This window comes from Triticum dicoccoides, chromosome 1B, assembly GCF_002162155.2.
Source record: "Triticum dicoccoides isolate Atlit2015 ecotype Zavitan chromosome 1B, WEW_v2.0, whole genome shotgun sequence".
NCBI classification, from domain to species: Eukaryota; Viridiplantae; Streptophyta; class Magnoliopsida; order Poales; family Poaceae; genus Triticum; species Triticum dicoccoides.
The window spans coordinates 655106842-655113494 of record NC_041381.1 but is presented as its reverse complement, the minus strand read 5'-3'; the positions used below and the strand labels follow the sequence as shown (position 1 = coordinate 655113494).

At 45.8% G+C, this 6653-nt stretch overlaps 1 pseudogene; it reads left to right on the top strand.

The window, feature by feature from the left end:
• The first annotated feature begins 3784 nt into the window (after positions 1–3784).
• Positions 3785–5320, top strand: LOC119311290 (annotated as a pseudogene).
• Positions 5321–6653: the final 1333 nt, after the last annotated feature.

The window sequence follows — 6653 nt, the reverse complement described above, 5'->3', positions numbered from 1 at the left end:
ATATTCTGTTTGTATGAGACCTCTAGTTATGATTAATAAAAGGCCATGAGGATCCTCACAGTATGCAGTCAAAAAAATATTCTATGTATGTATCAAAAGTCAGGTAATAAAAACCAAAAACTTTACCAACCTACTTCAAATGAAATTTATTAGGTACACTCTCATTGTTGGATAATCATGTATTGGGAGGGATAATATATAAAGCATAACATTTATACCATGACTACGCATTATACTCCTCTGAAATTTTGTTTTTATCTATTTTACTGCAAAAAATTATTGTTTTGTCCATTAACACCAAAATGAATACTAGGTCACTCCACTCTCTTAGACATGCTCCATTTATAATGTGGCACCAACTTCATATGATTTTCTATGTATTGTCACAATGTCACCCTCTCTTAGTACATTACATATATATCGATTCTTAAATATACAATTGATATGAAACAAATAATGACAATATTTGTTTTGAAATTACATTGAAATAGCTACAATTTTTACTAGCTTAAATGTATATCCACGCATAACAGGCCCATCAAACGTCAAAGTTTGTAGCGATTCATTCCTAAAATATATAGATGTAGCTCTGCATTCTCATCAGTACAGTTGGATGTTAAAACAAATGGCTTCAGTTGCTAGTTATTGGTGGTCTTCATACCTTTTGCAATTCTAGACTTCTAGACTTCTAGATAGTACAAAAACAAGTGTATCATTTGTAATTGATTCTAACTAGTAGTTTGTATGATCCAAATGTAAAATTAATAGATCAGTTTGTTGTAGACTCACAAGCGTCGAAAACAACGTCTTCTATCTTTTCCTTCTAGAGGAGAACCTAACCGTCTTGTGCCACTTCCGAATATGCTGATGTAGTTTAAGCACATAGTTAGTCCGCAAATTGCGTTGCCATCAACACCAAGCACTTGTGGAGGGGATTGCACTTTCAGGATTGCTTAGAAGTTGTTAACCTATGTGTTTTCGCACAAGTCTCATTCAGTTGTGACGTCTATCTCAAATGAAATAGCGAAGAAGTGGTCTACTTTTATTTATTTCTCGGTTAGGCAGGTCTCGAGGGATGCTAATAACTCAGTGGACCTTTGTGCGAAGCGCATAGGTACCCTGCTGGTCTCAGAGTGATGGTTCGAGGAGAGCCCATCCTTTCTAGTAAGTTGTCTTAGGGCAGATTGTAACCGGATTTCTCTAAAGCAATAAAGCTCCCCATGTCCATGGCAAAAAAAGGCACGTTCATGTGCTGCAAGGAAAAAACCTACATGTTCCGAGATGAGCCTTCATGTATCTCATAAGATATATTCATCTATTCTCAAAAAATTAAAATATAAATAAGTAAATTGATAGATAAAAAGAAGGAAACTGAAGGTGAAATAAGAAAAGGGGCTATTCGGGTCCATTTAGCTAGTTTTCACATTATATATGTATTTTGGGTCTTGTAAAAATCATTAGCACAAAAGTTACGTTTTTTAAAAAACACTAAAAAGTCGCTGTATATGACTTTGAGTTTCCTGATCCCCTGATTTTTTAAGAAAAAAACAAAAACTTTATTACTAAAACTTAGTAGGCATATCGCCCACTACAATGAGTGCCACATGGGCGGGTACACGAAAACTCCCAATATTTATTCATAACCGCATTCCAGTTGTACCCTACTCTTGCTCGTTCATGGGTTACATGGTTCAGCTCCTGACTGCAAGCTACTACCTTACACGGAAACCCACAATTTCATCTGAAACTTATAACAACCTCAACGATAGGTGCATAAGGTGATTAATCCACTCATCTAAAGTCGGGGGCTTCAACAATTAATGATGAGTCTGTTCCAAAGACAACTCGAAGAACTCCTATATCCACAACATGGTCAACTGCATTTGCCATTGCACACAACTCAACACCGAAGGCGTCCTGAATATTCCGGCTCTCGCCTGCACCACATCCACAAAGCTATCCCGAGCCACAACACCCCATCCACATTTAGCTTTAACAACCCAAGAGGAATATATTTTAGTTTTGCATTTATTTTTGTTAATTACATCTCATTTCATCATGCCTAATGTTCATTTAACATTGAAATGAGGTTGATTCAAACCCTCAATATTATCACACACATTGAGTTCAACCCCAAATAGTATTCAAATGGGATTTATTTCACTAATAAATATTATTATGATTCCAAAAATATTTAATATTTTTTGGGGCTTTGAAGTAATCCAGAGAGACTTTTAAAAAATATATTTGAAACTCATTTGAACCACCAAACCTATTAATAAACATGAGCCTTTCCCTTGTATTTAATAAAAATAGAAAAGGAAAAGGAGGAAGCATGCACAGTGCCTGCAGCCCAAGCAGCTCACACCCTGTTCTTCTTCAACCATCAGTACAACAAGGCATCGGGAGAGGCCGAGTAGTTGTAGCTCAGATTCGATGGACTCCGGAGCTCCCACTTGCCCTATATGATGCCCGGACGGTGCCCTGGCCTCCCTTCCCTCTTTTCCCCTCCCAGCACCATCGTTCCCCACCTCTGTCGCCTGCCATCCTCGCGTTGTGGTTGATTAATGAAAATATTCCATTTGCAAAAGAAAATTAAATTGATAAAGCATGTTAGATTTAGGTAAAGAGGTAGTGTGTCTGAAAAAACTGAGAATCGTAACTGTCATGTGATTTTGGAAGAGCGAGTTGAGTGATAAAAGGAGTTCGATTTGTGGTTAGTAGGTATGTCAATCTATGTTTAGAAGAACATATTTTTCTTCCATTGGAGAATAAACATTGTGCGCCTAGAAATAGGGCTCAGAAGAGAAATAACATGTAATTATATTTCTTTCAAGGAAATAATTTTTTGAGTGGTTTGAAGAAAATAAATACTACCATGTTTGTATGTATATTCATTGCTTGGGCCAATAAAACGACGCGGCACCTTCCAGTGACGGCCCAAAAGATATCCCTGAAGGGCCCGAGGGGACTGAAGCTTGACTCCTCCACCGACGTCTCCCTCCCCCGGCCGTCCAGCCGCTCCAGCGCGCCGCCTCCATCCCCAATCCACCAGCTCCTCCCGCCTCCCCGTCGACGTCCAGCCGCCCCCTCGCCGTACAGCTACTCCGGACCCCGTCGACGTCCAGCGCCGCCTCGCTCCCCATCGACCGGCGACTCCCTCGTCTTCCAGATCCGCCTCACCGCCTCGTCCTCCTGTTTCCCTCCCAGCCTGCACTGCATTGCTCAAGGAAGACCCAGACAAAGGTAGCAGCAGCTTGTACACTTCTTTCAGTACGGGTGTCGAAACCCTAGCAGTAGCAGAGTTCACTACTAGCAGCAATGGTCATTGTTTAGTAGGAAGTAGTATTTGACACTTCTCTTGAGGTTAAAAAGTGCTCCCTTTTTTTGTCCTTTTGAAAAGATTGGAGTACAGCAACCCTGGAGACTGATTACTAGTATATGATTCTGTTCAAAATCCATATAGTTTTATGATCCCAGTGCAAAGGAATTGACATTTTTAGTTGCCATCTCTCTATGTAGTATAGTGTGCTTTGAAAGTTTGTATAGGATGCACTAAATTTAGCTGTTGTCCGTTGTTGTCAGTTGTCACTAATACCTACTCCGTTGTTGTCAATTGTTAGTGTCAAAAACGTTTTTATATTATGGGACGAAGGGAGTATATTTTATTTACCACCGCAATGCATATATTTTTTTGGCAAGTTTTTTTGAAAATTCTTGTCATTGATAGAGCTGTGATGCATATATGTATGAATATCAATACCTGCAAGCTGTAGCAACTGTACCCTGGTTAGCAAGATGTAGCTTATGTATGAATGTCCTATTGTTTTCTCTTTATTGAGAAGTGACACTGCCACAGGGCAACCCTCTCCGTTGACAGGTCCACTGCGCGCGGAAGTCTTGTACGCACGGCCGGCAATGTGCACGCCACAACCAGCCACCGGCCGCATCCGGCTGAACGTCGGTGGGCAGGTGTTTGAGACGACGGCCGATACTCTCACAGGCGCGGGCGAGGGAACCATGCTCGGCACCATGTTGGAACCTTGCTGGAATGCCGGTGCCACCGGGGGCGTGCCGAGCACTTCATCGACCGCGACCCGGTTTGCTTTGCCTCGCTCCTCAACATGCTCCGCACGGGCGAGCTCCACGTCCCGGCTGGCGTCCCAGAGCGGATGCTCTTCCGAGAAGCGTCCTACTACGGCCTCCTCGACTGCATCCGTGCTGCTCGCATCGGCGAGTTTGACCTCGACAGGGCCAGGTTGGTCACGTCAGTGCCGCCGGGTCGGGCGCCGATGGCCCGCCCGGTGATCCGCGCGGCCCCGGACGGAGGGTGCTGCGTCACGCACGGCCCCGTCGTGCGGGTTTACAATTGGATGCTCGAGGAGCCTTTGCCGATCTGCCTGACGCCTACCGAGCCGGTCCGCGACGCAGCCTACCTCGGCGACTCCACGCTCCTCGTCGGGGGCGGTGGCTTGGCGGCTTTCTCCGCCCTCACCGGCGACCTGACTCAGCACTTCCGCTTAGCGCACGCCGGCGTGAAGAAGTCTCCACTGTTTAACGCGGGGGCACTAGTGGTCTTTGATCAGCAAACCAAGGTTTTTGCTAGCTGCAATTCCAGGGATAGCGGCTACTACGGCATCGGTGTCTGGGACTGCATCACCGGCGAGCATACAGACTCCTTTTTGAACCAGAATCTTGACTGCGCTCTGGGCAACGCCAGCAAGCTTCAGTGGCTGGCAAGCACCAACGCGCTAATGGTGATCAAGGCATGCTCACCGGAAGATTCTTGGTCGTCGTCTTCCATCACTGTGGTGGATTTCCGGGATATGAGCGTTGTTTGGTCATGGTGCAGCGACACCAGGGGCAAGGACCACAGGCGCGTTGTCGATGCTGTTGTGATGGAGGATGAGAGGTCGGTCCGCTTGATCAGCCAGAAGCATGATCTTGGGTTCCTCGACATCCGTTGCGAGAGCTCCGGCCTGCAGCCTTGGCCGCGGACACATCAGAGCATGGTGACGGCCCCGACGTGCTATCCGAAGCTCGCCGTGCACAGCTTACTGCTCTTAGCATCCAAGGATGACACCATCTCGGTGTATGGCGGCCCAAATCATGACCACCTGAGGCTGGCGCTGCGAGGGAGCCAAGGCGGTGGCGCCATTGCCGACTTCTCGGTTGGGGGCGACCGTCTCTTCGCGGTGCATCATGAGGATAATGTCCTGGATGTCTGGGAGACCCTGCCGCGGCCACCTCCCATCGCCTAATATTTACTCCCTATCGTCATTGATTCACATTCGTACTAGTCTACTGGGTTAGATAGTGAGCCGGCTGTCATGGTTGTTTGTTTGGTTAGTGGTAGTCTGTGTGACTGACTTATTTGTGCTTTGAATTATATATAAAAAAGAAGACTTATTTGTGCTTTTGCTTTCATGATGAATTGTTGGGTGGCTAGTTGTACGTCTCAGAAGAGAATGAACTGACATCAGATGAAGGGTTTAATTTGAGTCCCAGTTTTATGCGCTTGAACTTCAGCTGCTTTGTTTCAACTTTAATAAAAATGGATGCGTGCATTGTAACCATGCAGAGGTTGGCGATTTCAGCCTCCTTTTCAAAAAAACATACGTTTTGTGTCACTCTGGTAAACTGTACTCCCTTCGTAAACTATAAGAATGTTTAGAATACTAAAATAATGATCTAAATGCTCTTATATTAGTTTACGGAGGGAGTATTTGTTATGTCGCTTCAAACTTGCAAGACCACATCTCATAATGAAAACGATAAGAAATCTCAGGCGTAGACACACATGCTCCTAGCACTTGGTTTAGCTGCTTAGATAACATGACCGGTGAATCAGACACTGATACCTTTTTTTAGTACGAAGGCTCGCGGAGAGCCCGGCTTTGAATTAACAAAGCTATCAACCGGTTAGGAATTACAGACACACAACAGACCATATCGGGCCGACGATACAAGGGAGCATTCTAGGAAGCTTACAACTCAATGCAGCGCACAAGCACGAAAGGAAAATAAAACAAAGCCCATTGCTTGCACTAGCCGAAGACCACAGCAGAACTGGTACCAAGGGTAGCGACCGACAAGAGCAGGATGAGGACCTGCTAATACAAAATGTGGGAATGAACTAGGCTGGCTCCCGGGATGAAGAAATCCAAGCATGTTCCTCCTCTTGCGCCGCAGAGGGACCCTTCCCTCTCGCCTTGGGTCGAAAGGCGTCGAACCAACGGACCTGAGGAGCACCTAGAGCAGCAGAGGTGTCGACCTCGAGACCTGGAGCAACCGCAGAGCACAACCCCTTGGACATTGAGCACACAACATCCACCATACCGCTGCAACTTAGGACACCAGTAAACTGCAGGAAAGCCACCAGTAGATATAGCTGTTGAAGAAAGGCCGGCAAGGACATCAAGGAAGACCGCAGAACATCGAGAAGCAAGGCCCGTCGGCCGTTGAAGAAGAGAACCAGGAGCCTACAGTCGGAAACGTGTTGCTATTGCTAGGAAGGGGAACCCTATCCCCTACCATCGGATCGAAGGCGCCGCACCGCCAGTCTTGAGCCAAACACACCGCAACCAGTGGGCACCATCCTTGAGGGGAATGGAGACAATGCTAGCCATGCAGATCCCGACGGAACCGTCACC